The sequence below is a fragment of the Stenella coeruleoalba genome (genome assembly GCF_951394435.1).
Source record: "Stenella coeruleoalba genome assembly, contig: scaffold_164, whole genome shotgun sequence".
Classification (NCBI taxonomy): Eukaryota; Metazoa; Chordata; class Mammalia; order Artiodactyla; family Delphinidae; genus Stenella; species Stenella coeruleoalba.
The window spans coordinates 214216-231580 of record NW_027646405.1 but is presented as its reverse complement, the minus strand read 5'-3'; positions in this window follow the sequence as shown (position 1 = coordinate 231580).

Sequence of the window (17365 nt, the reverse complement as noted above, 5' to 3'; positions counted from 1 at the left end):
TCTTCCGCAGAAATTGCAAACTGGGCCAAACAGGAGGTTAAAGGGACTGACTCTCCAAGTCGGGAGAGTGTTAGTAAAGCGTCTGGAATGTTGCACCCGAGTACCAGGGGAGGAAAACTGAGACATATTTGAACACGTCTCCCGATCACATGGTTGATCATACTCTGGGTTCCACATGCATGTTTTAGCTGAAGGAAGAATACCTAAAACCTCGGTAGTTGAAACCCGTGGAATGGGTACCATGCAATATGACTTCAAAGGGTCTTCATTTGCTCACCGAACCTCTCCAATCCTATCACTGCTGCGTTTATGCCCCTGTACACATGCTTGATTCTCTTTCAGAGACATAGCAATCCCTAGGTTTTAAGATACTTACTAGTCAGGTACATTCTTAGGCGTTTAATATGCGGTGTTGAGTCCATTTCGTTGAGCAAGGAGTAGCTCTTGTCTATTCCATATTTGGCTTAAGGAACTTTATCTGTGCTCATTTCAATCTCTGGTTTTATGCAGCACCCCAACTCACCTTTCCCCTTAAGCAAGCATAAGTTGGTTTTCTAAATTTGAGAACCTGTTCTGTTTTGGAATTCAGTTCCTGTGTAGCCAAGTTTCCATTCCGTGTATTACTGATATCTTATGATGTTTCTTTTTCTGTGTGACTTATTTCAGTTAGAATCATCATACCTGAATCCACTCATTATGCTGCTACGGGCCTGGTGACATAGATTTCATTGCTGAGTGATACTGCATTGTACGTAAGTACCACAAGTTCTTTATCCATTTTTCACTTCCTGTGATATTGAACTTGTACGGTAAACGAGGTTCTTGTAAACAGAGGCGTCCCAAACATTGAGGTGGCTGTGTCTTTTTGATTTTAATTTCCCTAAGCTATAGGACCATATGTGGAAGTGCCCTAGGTTCTGTTTCTTTGTTTTTTAGATGTTTCAGGAAACACCATACACTTCTCCCGAGTGGTTGTTGGCAATTTACATCCCGCCCATCAGCATAACAAGGCTCCCAGTTCTCCATGGCCTGTCCTGCCTTTCTGGATTTTACACTTTTTTCAGATGGCCCTTTTGACCGGGGGGAAGTGAGACTTCATTGTAGTGCAGATTTCCTTTGCAAGCTTGCTTGGTTGGCCAAAAAGGGCGTATGCGTTTTTTCCTGAATATATTCAGGAAAAACCGCATACGCCTTTTTGGCCAAGTGCATCACTGTGGACGTTCTGCCTCTTTTCCTATGCTTTCAATGCAATTCCAGTCTACCTCCTGAAATCGGTTTCCTGCAATTCTGCCCCGCTTTCAAGTCCTCTTGGCAGCCTTACTTCAGTCTATTTTTGGACGATAGCTGTCATTTATAACTCTGCAGGTTTGTGAATTACAGTGCCCCTGAGCTCCTTTCTTCAACTCGCTTTCTTGTGAGCTGGCCGAAACACCGCAGGATGGCTTCAGGCCCTAATCTGGTTCTGGCACGGCACGCTGAGCCTTTGGTTAATTCCTCTTCCTGGTGGGAAATGAGAGTTAAATTTGCCCGTCCAGACACCTCCAGCTAGCCTCTCATTGCTTCTCGCTATTCCTGTTCATCTTCCGCAGAAATTGCAAACTGGGCCAAACAGGAGGTTAAAGGCACTGACTCTCCAAGTGGGGAGAGTGTTAGTAAAGCGTCTGGAATGTTGCACTCGAATACCAGGGTACGAAAACTGAGACATATTTGAACACGTCTCCCGTTCACATGGTTGATCATACTTGGGTTCCACATGCATGTTTTAGCTGAAGGAAGAATACCTTAAACCTGGAGAGTTGAGACCCGTGTAATGGGTACCATGCAATATGACTTCAAAGGGTCTTCATTTGCTCACCGAAACTCTCCAATCCTATCACTGCTGCGTTTATGCCCCTGTACACATGCTTGATTCTCTTTTGGAGACATAGCAATCCATAGGTTTTACGATACTTACTAGTCAGGTACATTCTTAGGCGTTTAATATGCGGTGTTGAGTCCATTTCGTTGAGCAAGGAGTAGCTCTTGTCTATTCCATATTTGACTTAAGGAACTTTATCTGTGCTCATTTCAATCTCTGGTTTTATGCAGCACCCCAACTCACCTTTACCCTTAAGCAAGAATAAGTTGGTTTTCTAAATTTGAGACCCTGTTCTGTTCTGTAATTCAGTTCCTGTGTAGCCAAGTTTACATTCCGTGTATTACTGATATCTTATGATGTTTCTTTTTCTGTGTGACTTATTTCAGTTAGAATCATCATACCTGAATCCACTCATTGTGCTGCTAAGGGCCTGATGACATAGATTTCATTGCTGAGTGATATTGCTTTGTAAGTAAATACCACAACTTCTTTATCCATTTTTCACTTTCTGCGATGTTGAACTTGCACTGTAAACGAGGTTCTTGTAAACAGAGGCGTCCCAAACTTTGGGGTAGCTGTGTCTTTTTGATTTTAATTTCCCTAAGCTATAGGACCATAAGTGGAAGTGCCCTAGGCTCTGTTGCTTTGTTTTTTAGATGTTTCAGGAAACACCATACACTTCTCTCGAGTGTCTGTTGGCAATTTACATCCCGCCCATCAGCATAACAAGGCTCCCAGTTCTCCATGGCCTGTCCTGCCTTTCTGGATTTTACACTTTTTTCAGATGGCCCTTTTGACTGGGGTGAAGTGAGACTTCATTGTAGTGCAGATTTCCTTTGCAAGCTTGCTTGGTTGGCCAAAAAGTGGGTATGCGTTTTTTCCTGAATATATTCAGGATAAAACGCATACGCCCTTTTTGGCCAAGTGCATCATTGTGGACGTTCTGCCTCTTTTCCTATGCTTTCAATGCAATTCCAGTCTACCTCCTGAAATCGGTTTCCTGCAATTCTGCCCCGCTTTCAAGTCCTCTTGGCAGCCTTACTTCAGTCTATTTTTGGACGATAGCTGTCATTTATAACTCTGCAGGTTTGTGAATTACAGTGCCCCTGAGCTCCTTTCTTCAACTCGCTTTCTTGTGACCTGGCCGCAACACCGCAGGATGGCTTCAGGCCCTAATCTGGTTCCGGCCCGGCATGCTGAGCCTTTGGTTAATTCCTCTTCCTGGTGGGAAATGAGAGTTAAATTTGCCCGTCCAGACACCTCCAGCTAGCCTCTCATTGGTTCTCGCTATTCCTGTTCATCTTCCGCAGAAATTGCAAACTGGGCCAAACAGGAGGTTAAAGGGACTGACTCTCCAAGTCGGGAGAGTGTTAGTAAAGCGTCTGGAATGTTGCACCCGAGTACCAGGGGAGGAAAACTGAGACATATTTGAACACGTCTCCCGATCACATGGTTGATCATACTCTGGGTTCCACATGCATGTTTTAGCTGAAGGAAGAATACCTAAAACCTCGGTAGTTGAAACCCGTGGAATGGGTACCATGCAATATGACTTCAAAGGGTCTTCATTTGCTCACCGAACCTCTCCAATCTTATCACTGCTGCGTTTATGCCCCTGTACACATGCTTGATTCTCTTTCAGAGACATAGCAATCCCTAGGTTTTAAGATACTTACTAGTCAGGTACATTCTTAGGCGTTTAATATGCGGTGTTGAGTCCATTTCGTTGAGCAAGGAGTAGCTCTTGTCTATTCCATATTTGGCTTAAGGAACTTTATCTGTGCTCATTTCAATCTCTGGTTTTATGCAGCACCCCAACTCACCTTTCCCCTTAAGCAAGCATAAGTTGGTTTTCTAAATTTGAGAACCTGTTCTGTTTTGGAATTCAGTTCCTGTGTAGCCAAGTTTCCATTCCGTGTATTACTGATATCTTATGATGTTTCTTTTTCTGTGTGACTTATTTCAGTTAGAATCATCGTACCTGAATCCACTCATTATGCTGCTACGGGCCTGGTGACATAGATTTCATTGCTGAGTGATACTGCATTGTACGTAAGTACCACAAGTTCTTTATCCATTTTTCACTTCCTGTGATATTGAACTTGTACGGTAAACGAGGTTCTTGTAAACAGAGGCGTCCCAAACTTTGAGGTGGCTGTGTCTTTTTGATTTTAATTTCCCTAAGCTATAGGACCATATGTGGAAGTGCCCTAGGTTCTGTTTCTTTGTTTTTTAGATGTTTCAGGAAACACCATACACTTCTCCCGAGTGGTTGTTGGCAATTTACATCCCGCCCATCAGCATAACAAGGCTCCCAGTTCTCCATGGCCTGTCCTGCCTTTCTGGATTTTACACTTTTTTCAGATGGCCCTTTTGACCGGGGGGAAGTGAGACTTCATTGTAGTGCAGATTTCCTTTGCAAGCTTGCTTGGTTGGCCAAAAAGGGCGTATGCGTTTTTTCTTGAATATATTCAGGAAAAAACGCATACGCCCTTTTTGGCCAAGTGCATCATTGTGGACGTTCTGCCTCTTTTCCTATGCTTTCAATGCAATTCCAGTCTACCTCCTGAAATCGGTTTCCTGCAATTCTGCCCCGCTTTCAAGTCCTCTTGGCAGCCTTACTTCAGTCTATTTTTGGACGATAGCTGTCATTTATAACTCTGCAGGTTTGTGAATTACAGTGCCCCTGAGCTCCTTTCTTCAACTCGCTTTCTTGTGAGCTGGCCGAAACACCGCAGGATGGCTTCAGGCCCTAATCTGGTTCCGGCACGGCATGCTGAGCCTTTGGTTAATTCCTCTTCCTGGTGGGAAATGAGAGTTAAATTTGCCCGTCCAGACACCTCCAGCTAGCCTCTCATTGCTTCTCGTTATTCCTGTTCATCTTCCGCAGAAATTGCAAACTGGGCCAAACAGGAGGTTAAAGGCACTGACTCTCCAAGTGGGGAGAGTGTTAGTAAAGCGTCTGGAATGTTGCACTCGAATACCAGGGTACGAAAACTGAGACATATTTGAACACGTCTCCCGTTCACATGGTTGATCATACTTGGGTTCCACATGCATGTTTTAGCTGAAGGAAGAATACCTAAAACCTCGGTAGTTGAAACCCGTGGAATGGGTACCATGCAATATGACTTCAAAGGGTCTTCATTTGCTCACCGAACATCTCCAATCCTATCACTGCTGCGTTTATGCCCCTGTACACATGCTTGATTCTCTTTCGGAGACATAGCAATCCATAGGTTTTAAGATACTTACTAGTCAGGTACATTCTTAGGCGTTTAATATGCGGTGTTGAGTCCATTTCGTTGAGCAAGGAGTAGCTCTTGTCTATTCCATATTTGGCTTAAGGAACTTTATCTGTGCTCATTTCAATCTCTGGTTTTATGCAGCACCCCAACTCACCTTTCCCCTTAAGCAAGCATAAGTTGGTTTTCTAAATTTGAGACCCTGTTCTGTTCTGTAATTCAGTTCCTGTGTAGCCAAGTTTCCATTCCGTGTATTACTGATATCTTATGATGTTTCTTTTTCTGTGTGACTTATTTCAGTTAGAATCATCATACCTGAATCCACTCATTGTGCTGCTAAGGGCCTGATGACACAGATTTCATTGCCGAGTGATATTGCTTTGTAAGTAAATATCACAAGTTCTTTAACCATTTTTCACTTTCTGCGATGTTGAACTTGTACTGTAAACGAGGTTCTTGTAAACAGAGCCGTTCCAAACTTTGGGGTGGCTGTGTCTTTTTGATTTTAATTTCCCTAAGCTATAGGACCATAAGTGGAAGTGCCCTAGGTTCTGTTGCTTTGTTTTTTAGATGTTTCAGGAAACACCATACACTTCTCCCGAGTGGTTGTTGGCAATTTACATCCCACCCATCAGCATAACAAGGCTCCCAGTTCTCCATGGCCTGTCCTGCCTTTCTGGATTTTACACTTTTTTCAGATGGCCCTTTTGACCGGGGGGAAGTGAGACTTCATTGTAGTGCAGATTTCCTTTGCAAGCTTGCTTGGTTGGCCAAAAAGGGCGTATGCGTTTTTTCTTGAATATATTCAGGAAAAAACGCATACGCCCTTTTTGGCCAAGTGCATCATTGTGGACGTTCTGCCTCTTTTCCTATGCTTTCAATGCAATTCCAGTCTACCTCCTGAAATCGGTTTCCTGCAATTCTGCCCCGCTTTCAAGTCCTCTTGGCAGCCTTACTTCAGTCTATTTTTGGACGATAGCTGTCATTTATAACTCTGCAGGTTTGTGAATTACAGTGCCCCTGAGCTCCTTTCTTCAACTCGGTTTCTTTTGAGCTGGCCGAAACACCGCAAGATGGCTTCAGGCCCTAATCTGGTTCCGGCATGGCACGCTGAGCCTTTGGTTAATTCCTCTTCCTGGTGGGAAATGAGAGTTAAATTTGCCCGTCCAGACACCTCCAGCTAGCCTCTCATTGCTTCTCGCTATTCCTGTTCATCTTCCGCAGAAATTGCAAACTGGGCCAAACAGGAGGTTAAAGGGACTGACTCTCCAAGTCGGGAGAGTGTTAGTAAAGCGTCTGGAATGTTGCACCCGAGTACCAGGGGAGGAAAACTGAGACATATTTGAACACGTCTCCCGATCACATGGTTGATCATACTCTGGGTTCCACATGCATGTTTTAGCTGAAGGAAGAATACCTAAAACCTCGGTAGTTGAAACCCGTGGAATGGGTACCATGCAATATGACTTCAAAGGGTCTTCATTTGCTCACCGAACCTCTCCAATCCTATCACTGCTGCGTTTATGCCCCTGTACACATGCTTGATTCTCTTTCAGAGACATAGCAATCCCTAGGTTTTAAGATACTTACTAGTCAGGTACATTCTTAGGCGTTTAATATGCGGTGTTGAGTCCATTTCGTTGAGCAAGGAGTAGCTCTTGTCTATTCCATATTTGGCTTAAGGAACTTTATCTGTGCTCATTTCAATCTCTGGTTTTATGCAGCACCCCAACTCACCTTTCCCCTTATTCAAGCATAAGTTGGTTTTCTAAATTTGAGAACCTGTTCTGTTTTGGAATTCAGTTCCTGTGTAGCCAAGTTTACATTCCGTGTATTACTGATATCTTATGATGTTTCTTTTTCTGTGTGACTTATTTCAGTTAGAATCATCGTACGTGAATCCACTCATTATGCTGCTACGGGCCTGATGACATAGATTTCATTGCTGAGTGATATTGCTTTGTAAGTAAATACCACAACTTCTTTATCCATTTTTCACTTTCTGCGATGTTGAACTTGTACTGTAAACGAGGTTCTTGTAAACAGAGCCGTTCCAAACTTTGGGGTGGCTGTGTCTTTTTGATTTTAATTTCCCTAAGCTATAGGACCATAAGTGGAAGTGCCCTAGGTTCTGTTGCTTTGTTTTTTAGATGTGTCAGGAAACACCATACACATCTCCCGAGTGGTTGTTGGCAATTTACATCCCGCCCATCAGCATAACAAGGCTCCCAGTTCTCCATGGCCTGTCCTGCTTTCTGGATTTTACACTTTTTTCAGATGGCCGTTTTGACCGGGGGGAAGTGAGACTTCATTGTAGTGCAGATTTCCTTTGCAAGCTTGCTTGGTTGGCCAAAAAGGGCGTATGCGTTTTTTCCTGAATATATTCAGGAAAAAACGCATACACCCTTTTTGGCCAAGTGCATCATTGTGGACGTTCTGCCTCTTTTCCTATGCTTTCAATGCAATTCCAGTCTACCTCCTTAAATCGGTTTCCTGCAATTCTGCCCCGCTTTCAAGTCCTCTTGGCAGCCTTACTTCAGTCTATTTTTGGACGATAGCTGTCATTTATAACTCTGCAGGTTTGTGAATTACAGTGCCCCTGAGCTCCTTTCTTCAACTCGCTTTCTTGTGACCTGGCCGCAACACCGCAGGATGGCTTCAGGCCCTAATCTGGTTCCGGCACGGCACGCTGAGCCTTTGGTTATTTCCTCTTCCTGGTGGGAAATGAGAGTTAAATTTGCCCGTCCAGACACCTCCAGCTAGCCTCTCATTGGTTCTCGCTATTCCTGTTCATCTTCCGCAGAAATTGCAAACTGGGCCAAACAGGAGGTTAAAGGGACTGACTCTCCAAGTGGGGAGAGGGTTAGTAAAGCGTCTGGAATGTTGCACCCGAGTACCAGGGGAGGAAAACTGAGACATATTTGAACACGTCTCCCGATCACATGGTTGATCTTACTCTGGGTTCCACATGCATATTTTAGCTGAAGGAAGAATACCTAAAACCTGGGTAGTTGAAACCCGTGGAATGGGTACCATGCAATATGACTTCAAAGGGTCTTCATTTGCTCACCGAACCCCTCCAATCCTATCACTGCTGCGTTTATGCCCCTGTACACATGCTTGATTCTCTTTCGGAGACATAGCAATCCATAGGTTTTAAGATACTTACTAGTCAGGTACATTCTTAGGCGTTTAATATGCGGTGTTGAGTCCATTTCGTTGAGCAAGGAGTAGCTCTTGTCTATTCCATATTTGGCTTAAGGAACTTTATCTGTGCTCATTTCAATCTCTGGTTTTATGCAGCACCCCAACTCACCTTTACCCTTAAGCAAGCATAAGTTGGTTTTCTAAATTTGAGACCCTGTTCTGTTTTGGAATGCAGTTCCTGTGTAGCCAAGTTTACATTCCGTGTATTACTGATATCTTATGATGTTTCTTTTTCTGTGTGACTTATTTCAGTTAGAATCATCATACCTGAATCCACTCATTGTGCTGCTAAGGGCCTGATGACATAGATTTCATTGCTGAGTGATATTGCTTTGTAAGTAAATACCACAACTTCTTTATCCATTTTTCACTTTCTGCGATGTTGAACTTGCACTGTAAACGAGGTTCTTGTAAACAGAGGCGTCCCAAACTTTGGGGTAGCTGTGTCTTTTTGATTTTAATTTCCCTAAGCTATAGGACCATAAGTGGAAGTGCCCTAGGCTCTGTTGCTTTGTTTTTTAGATGTTTCAGGAAACACCATACACTTCTCTCGAGTGTCTGTTGGCAATTTACATCCCGCCCATCAGCATAACAAGGCTCCCAGTTCTCCATGGCCTGTCCTGCCTTTCTGGATTTTACACTTTTTTCAGATGGCCCTTTTGACTGGGGTGAAGTGAGACTTCATTGTAGTGCAGATTTCCTTTGCAAGCTTGCTTGGTTGGCCAAAAAGTGGGTATGCGTTTTTTCCTGAATATATTCAGGATAAAACGCATACGCCCTTTTTGGCCAAGTGCATCATTGTGGACGTTCTGCCTCTTTTCCTATGCTTTCAATGCAATTCCAGTCTACCTCCTGAAATCGGTTTCCTGCAATTCTGCCCCGCTTTCAAGTCCTCTTGGCAGCCTTACTTCAGTCTATTTTTGGACGATAGCTGTCATTTATAACTCTGCAGGTTTGTGAATTACAGTGCCCCTGAGCTCCTTTCTTCAACTCGCTTTCTTGTGACCTGGCCGCAACACCGCAGGATGGCTTCAGGCCCTAATCTGGTTCCGGCCCGGCATGCTGAGCCTTTGGTTAATTCCTCTTCCTGGTGGGAAATGAGAGTTAAATTTGCCCGTCCAGACACCTCCAGCTAGCCTCTCATTGGTTCTCGCTATTCCTGTTCATCTTCTGCAGAAATTGCAAACTGGGCCAAACAGGAGGTTAAAGGGACTGACTCTCCAAGTCGGGAGAGTGTTAGTAAAGCGTCTGGAATGTTGCACCCGAGTACCAGGGGAGGAAAACTGAGACATATTTGAACACGTCTCCCGATCACATGGTTGATCATACTCTGGGTTCCACATGCATGTTTTAGCTGAAGGAAGAATACCTAAAACCTCGGTAGTTGAAACCCGTGGAATGGGTACCATGCAATATGACTTCAAAGGGTCTTCATTTGCTCACCGAACCTCTCCAATCCTATCACTGCTGCGTTTATGCCCCTGTACACATGCTTGATTCTCTTTCAGAGACATAGCAATCCCTAGGTTTTAAGATACTTACTAGTCAGGTACATTCTTAGGCGTTTAATATGCGGTGTTGAGTCCATTTCGTTGAGCAAGGAGTAGCTCTTGTCTATTCCATATTTGGCTTAAGGAACTTTATCTGTGCTCATTTCAATCTCTGGTTTTATGCAGCACCCCAACTCACCTTTCCCCTTAAGCAAGCATAAGTTGGTTTTCTAAATTTGAGAACCTGTTCTGTTTTGGAATTCAGTTCCTGTGTAGCCAAGTTTCCATTCCGTGTATTACTGATATCTTATGATGTTTCTTTTTCTGTGTGACTTATTTCAGTTAGAATCATCGTACCTGAATCCACTCATTATGCTGCTACGGGCCTGGTGACATAGATTTCATTGCTGAGTGATACTGCATTGTACGTAAGTACCACAAGTTCTTTATCCATTTTTCACTTCCTGTGATATTGAACTTGTACGGTAAACGAGGTTCTTGTAAACAGAGGCGTCCCAAACTTTGAGGTGGCTGTGTCTTTTTGATTTTAATTTCCCTAAGCTATAGGACCATATGTGGAAGTGCCCTAGGTTCTGTTTCTTTGTTTTTTAGATGTTTCAGGAAACACCATACACTTCTCCCGAGTGGTTGTTGGCAATTTACATCCCGCCCATCAGCATAACAAGGCTCCCAGTTCTCCATGGCCTGTCCTGCCTTTCTGGATTTTACACTTTTTTCAGATGGCCCTTTTGACCGGGGGGAAGTGAGACTTCATTGTAGTGCAGATTTCCTTTGCAAGCTTGCTTGGTTGGCCAAAAAGGGCGTATGCGTTTTTTCTTGAATATATTCAGGAAAAAACGCATACGCCCTTTTTGGCCAAGTGCATCATTGTGGACGTTCTGCCTCTTTTCCTATGCTTTCAATGCAATTCCAGTCTACCTCCTGAAATCGGTTTCCTGCAATTCTGCCCCGCTTTCAAGTCCTCTTGGCAGCCTTACTTCAGTATATTTTTGGACGATAGCTGTCATTTATAACTCTGCAGGTTTGTGAATTACAGTGCCCCTGAGCTCCTTTCTTCAACTCGCTTTCTTGTGAGCTGGCCGAAACACCGCAGGATGGCTTCAGGCCCTAATCTGGTTCCGGCACGGCATGCTGAGCCTTTGGTTAATTCCTCTTCCTGGTGGGAAATGAGAGTTAAATTTGCCCGTCCAGACACCTCCAGCTAGCCTCTCATTGCTTCTCGTTATTCCTGTTCATCTTCCGCAGAAATTGCAAACTGGGCCAAACAGGAGGTTAAAGGCACTGACTCTCCAAGTGGGGAGAGTGTTAGTAAAGCGTCTGGAATGTTGCACTCGAATACCAGGGTACGAAAACTGAGACATATTTGAACACGTCTCCCGTTCACATGGTTGATCATACTTGGGTTCCACATGCATGTTTTAGCTGAAGGAAGAATACCTAAAACCTCGGTAGTTGAAACCCGTGGAATGGGTACCATGCAATATGACTTCAAAGGGTCTTCATTTGCTCACCGAACATCTCCAATCCTATCACTGCTGCGTTTATGCCCCTGTACACATGCTTGATTCTCTTTCGGAGACATAGCAATCCATAGGTTTTAAGATACTTACTAGTCAGGTACATTCTTAGGCGTTTAATATGCGGTGTTGAGTCCATTTCGTTGAGCAAGGAGTAGCTCTTGTCTATTCCATATTTGGCTTAAGGAACTTTATCTGTGCTCATTTCAATCTCTGGTTTTATGCAGCACCCCAACTCACCTTTCCCCTTAAGCAAGCATAAGTTGGTTTTCTAAATTTGAGACCCTGTTCTGTTCTGTAATTCAGTTCCTGTGTAGCCAAGTTTCCATTCCGTGTATTACTGATATCTTATGATGTTTCTTTTTCTGTGTGACTTATTTCAGTTAGAATCATCATACCTGAATCCACTCATTGTGCTGCTAAGGGCCTGATGACACAGATTTCATTGCCGAGTGATATTGCTTTGTAAGTAAATATCACAAGTTCTTTAACCATTTTTCACTTTCTGCGATGTTGAACTTGTACTGTAAACGAGGTTCTTGTAAACAGAGCCGTTCCAAACTTTGGGGTGGCTGTGTCTTTTTGATTTTAATTTCCCTAAGCTATAGGACCATAAGTGGAAGTGCCCTAGGTTCTGTTGCTTTGTTTTTTAGATGTTTCAGGAAACACCATACACTTCTCCTGAGTGGTTGTTGGCAATTTACATCCCACCCATCAGCATAACAAGGCTCCCAGTTCTCCATGGCCTGTCCTGCCTTTCTGGATTTTACACTTTTTTCAGATGGCCCTTTTGACCGGGGGGAAGTGAGACTTCATTGTAGTGCAGATTTCCTTTGCAAGCTTGCTTGGTTGGCCAAAAAAGGCGTATGCGTTTTTTCTTGAATATATTCAGGAAAAAACGCATACGCCCTTTTTGGCCAAGTGCATCATTGTGGACGTTCTGCCTCTTTTCCTATGCTTTCAATGCAATTCCAGTCTACCTCCTGAAATCGGTTTCCTGCAATTCTGCCCCGCTTTCAAGTCCTCTTGGCAGCCTTACTTCAGTCTATTTTTGGACGATAGCTGTCATTTATAACTCTGCAGGTTTGTGAATTACAGTGCCCCTGAGCTCCTTTCTTCAACTCGGTTTCTTTTGAGCTGGCCGAAACACCGCAGGATGGCTTCAGGCCCTAATCTGGTTCCGGCATGGCACGCTGAGCCTTTGGTTAATTCCTCTTCCTGGTGGGAAATGAGAGTTAAATTTGCCCGTCCAGACACCTCCAGCTAGCCTCTCATTGCTTCTCGCTATTCCTGTTCATCTTCCGCAGAAATTGCAAACTGGGCCAAACAGGAGGTTAAAGGGACTGACTCTCCAAGTCGGGAGAGTGTTAGTAAAGCGTCTGGAATGTTGCACCCGAGTACCAGGGGAGGAAAACTGAGACATATTTGAACACGTCTCCCGATCACATGGTTGATCATACTCTGGGTTCCACATGCATGTTTTAGCTGAAGGAAGAATACCTAAAACCTCGGTAGTTGAAACCCGTGGAATGGGTACCATGCAATATGACTTCAAAGGGTCTTCATTTGCTCACCGAACCTCTCCAATCCTATCACTGCTGCGTTTATGCCCCTGTACACATGCTTGATTCTCTTTCAGAGACATAGCAATCCCTAGGTTTTAAGATACTTACTAGTCAGGTACATTCTTAGGCGTTTAATATGCGGTGTTGAGTCCATTTCGTTGAGCAAGGAGTAGCTCTTGTCTATTCCATATTTGGCTTAAGGAACTTTATCTGTGCTCATTTCAATCTCTGGTTTTATGCAGCACCCCAACTCACCTTTCCCCTTAAGCAAGCATAAGTTGGTTTTCTAAATTTGAGAACCTGTTCTGTTTTGGAATTCAGTTCCTGTGTAGCCAAGTTTACATTCCGTGTATTACTGATATCTTATGATGTTTCTTTTTCTGTGTGACTTATTTCAGTTAGAATCATCGTACGTGAATCCACTCATTATGCTGCTACGGGCCTGATGACATAGATTTCATTGCTGAGTGATATTGCTTTGTAAGTAAATACCACAACTTCTTTATCCATTTTTCACTTTCTGCGATGTTGAACTTGTACTGTAAACGAGGTTCTTGTAAACAGAGCCGTTCCAAACTTTGGGGTGGCTGTGTCTTTTTGATTTTAATTTCCCTAAGCTATAGGACCATAAGTGGAAGTGCCCTAGGTTCTGTTGCTTTGTTTTTTAGATGTGTCAGGAAACACCATACACATCTCCCGAGTGGTTGTTGGCAATTTACATCCCGCCCATCAGCATAACAAGGCTCCCAGTTCTCCATGGCCTGTCCTGCTTTCTGGATTTTACACTTTTTTCAGATGGCCGTTTTGACCGGGGGGAAGTGAGACTTCATTGTAGTGCAGATTTCCTTTGCAAGCTTGCTTGGTTGGCCAAAAAGGGCGTATGCGTTTTTTCCTGAATATATTCAGGAAAAAACGCATACACCCTTTTTGGCCAAGTGCATCATTGTGGACGTTCTGCCTCTTTTCCTATGCTTTCAATGCAATTCCAGTCTACCTCCTTAAATCGGTTTCCTGCAATTCTGCCCCGCTTTCAAGTCCTCTTGGCAGCCTTACTTCAGTCTATTTTTGGACGATAGCTGTCATTTATAACTCTGCAGGTTTGTGAATTACAGTGCCCCTGAGCTCCTTTCTTCAACTCGCTTTCTTGTGACCTGGCCGCAACACCGCAGGATGGCTTCAGGCCCTAATCTGGTTCCGGCACGGCACGCTGAGCCTTTGGTTATTTCCTCTTCCTGGTGGGAAATGAGAGTTAAATTTGCCCGTCCAGACACCTCCAGCTAGCCTCTCATTGGTTCTCGCTATTCCTGTTCATCTTCCGCAGAAATTGCAAACTGGGCCAAACAGGAGGTTAAAGGGACTGACTCTCCAAGTGGGGAGAGGGTTAGTAAAGCGTCTGGAATGTTGCACCCGAGTACCAGGGGAGGAAAACTGAGACATATTTGAACACGTCTCCCGATCACATGGTTGATCTTACTCTGGGTTCCACATGCATATTTTAGCTGAAGGAAGAATACCTAAAACCTGGGTAGTTGAAACCCGTGGAATGGGTACCATGCAATATGACTTCAAAGGGTCTTCATTTGCTCACCGAACCCCTCCAATCCTATCACTGTTGCGTTTATGCCCCTGTACACATGCTTGATTCTCTTTCGGAGACATAGCAATCCATAGGTTTTAAGATACTTACTAGTCAGGTACATTCTTAGGCGTTTAATATGCGGTGTTGAGTCCATTTCGTTGAGCAAGGAGTAGCTCTTGTCTATTCCATATTTGGCTTAAGGAACTTTATCTGTGCTCATTTCAATCTCTGGTTTTATGCAGCACCCCAACTCACCTTTACCCTTAAGCAAGCATAAGTTGGTTTTCTAAATTTGAGACCCTGTTCTGTTTTGGAATGCAGTTCCTGTGTAGCCAAGTTTACATTCCGTGTATTAGTGATATCTTATGATGTTTCTTTTTCTGTGTGACTTATTTCAGTTAGAATCATCGTACCTGAATCCACTCATTATGCTGCTACGGGCCTGATGACATAGATTTCATTGCTGAGTGATATTGCTTTGTACGTAAGTACCACAAGTTCTTTATCCATTTTTCACTTTCTGTGATATTGAACTTGTACTGTAAACGAGGTTCTTGTAAACAGAGGCGTCCGAAACTTTGGGGTGGCTGTGTCTTTTTGATTTTAATTTCCCTAAGCTATAGGACCATAAGTGGCAGTGCCCTAGGCTCTGTTGCTTTGTTTTTTAGATGTTTCAGGAAACACCATACACTTCTCCCGAGTGTCTGTTGGCAATTTACATCCCGCCCATCAGCATAACAAGGCTCCCAGTTCTCCATGGCCTGTCCTGCCTTTCTGGATTTTACACTTTTTTCAGATGGCCCTTTTGACCGGGGGGAAGTGAGACTTCATTGTAGTGCAGATTTCCTTTGCAAGCTTGCTTGGTTGGCCAAAAAGGGCGTATGCGTTTTTTCCTGAATATATTCAGGAAAAAACGCATACGCCCTTTTTGGCCAAGTGCATCATTGTGGACGTTCTGCCTCTTTTCCTATGCTTTCAATGCAATTCCAGTCTACCTCCTGAAATCGGTTTCCTGCAATTCTGCCCCGCTTTCAAGTCCTCTTGGCAGCCTTACTTCAGTCTATTTTTGGACGATAGCTGTCATTTATAACTCTGCAGGTTTGTGAATTACAGTGCCCCTGAGCTCCTTTCTTCAACTCGCTTTCTTGTGACCTGGCCGCAACACCGCAGGATGGCTTCAGGCCCTAATCTGGTTCCGGCCCGGCATGCTGAGCCTTTGGTTAATTCCTCTTCCTGGTGGGAAATGAGAGTTAAATTTGCCCGTCCAGACACCTCCAGCTAGTCTCTCATTGGTTCTCGCTATTCCTGTTCATCTTCCGCAGAAATTGCAAACTGGGCCAAACAGGAGGTTAAAGGGACTGACTCTCCAAGTCGGGAGAGTGTTAGTAAAGCGTCTGGAATGTTGCACCCGAGTACCAGGGTACAAAAACTGAGACATATTTGAACACATCTCCCGATCACATGGTTGATCATACTCTAGGTTCCACATGCATGTTTTAGCTGAAGGAAGAATACCTTAAACCTGGGTAGTTGAAACCCGTGGAATGGGTACCAGCAATATGACTTCAAAGGGTCTTCATTTGCTCACCGAACGTCTCCAATCCTATCACTGCTGCGTTTATGCCCCTGTACACATGCTTGATTCTCTTTCGGAGACATAGCAATCCATAGGTTTTAAGATACTTACTAGTCAGGTACATTCTTAGGCGTTTAATATGGGGTGTTGAGTCCATTTCGTTGAGCAAGGAGTAGCTCTTGTCTATTCCATATTTGGCTTAAGGAACTTTATCTGTGCTCATTTCAATCTCTGGTTTTATGCAGCACCCCAACTCACCTTTACCCTTAAGCAAGAATAAGTTGGTTTTCTAAATTTGAGACCCTGTTCTGTTTTGGAATGCAGTTCCTGTGTAGCCAAGTTTACATTCCGTGTATTACTGATATCTTATGATGTTTCTTTTTCTGTGTGACTTATTTCAGTTAGAATCATCATACCTGAATCCACTCATTGTGCTGCTAAGGGCCTGATGACACAGATTTCATTGCTGAGTGATATTGCTTTGTAAGTAAATACCACAACTTCTTTATCCATTTTTCACTTTCTGCGATGTTGAACTTGTACTGTAAACGAGGTTCTTGTAAACAGAGCCATTCCAAACTTTGGGGTGGCTGTGTCTTTTTGATTTTAATTTCCCTAAGCTATAGGACCGTAAGTGACAGTGCCCTAGGCTCTGTTGCTTTGTTTTTTAGATGTTTCAGGAAACACCATACACTTCTCCCGAGTGGTTGTTGGCAATTTACATCCCGCCCATCAGCATAACAAGGCTGCCAGTTCTCCATGGCCTGTCCTGCCTTTCTGGATTTTACACTTTTTTCAGATGGCCCTTTTGACCGGGGGGAAGTGAGACTTCATTGTAGTGCAGATTTCCTTTGCAAGCTTGCTTGGTTGGCCAAAAAGGGCGTATGCGTTTTTTCCTGAATATATTCAGGAAAAAACGCATACGCCCTTTTTGGCCAAGTGCATCATTGTGGACGTTCTGCCTCTTTTCCTATGCTTTCAATGCAATTCCAGTCTACCTCCTGAAATCGGTTTCCTGCAATTCTGCCCCGCTTTCAAGTCCTCTTGGCAGCCTTACTTCAGTCTATTTTTGGACGATAGCTGTCATTTATAACTCTGCAGCTTTGTGAATTACAGTGCCCCTGAGCTCCTTTCTTCAACTCGCTTTCTTGTGACCTGGCCGCAACACCGCAGGATGGCTTCAGGCCCTAATCTGGTTCCGGTACGGCACGCTGAGCCTTTGGTTATTTCCTCTTCCTGGTGGGAAATGAGAGTTTAATTTGCCCGTCCAGACACCTCCAGCTAGCCTCTCATTGGTTCTCGCTATT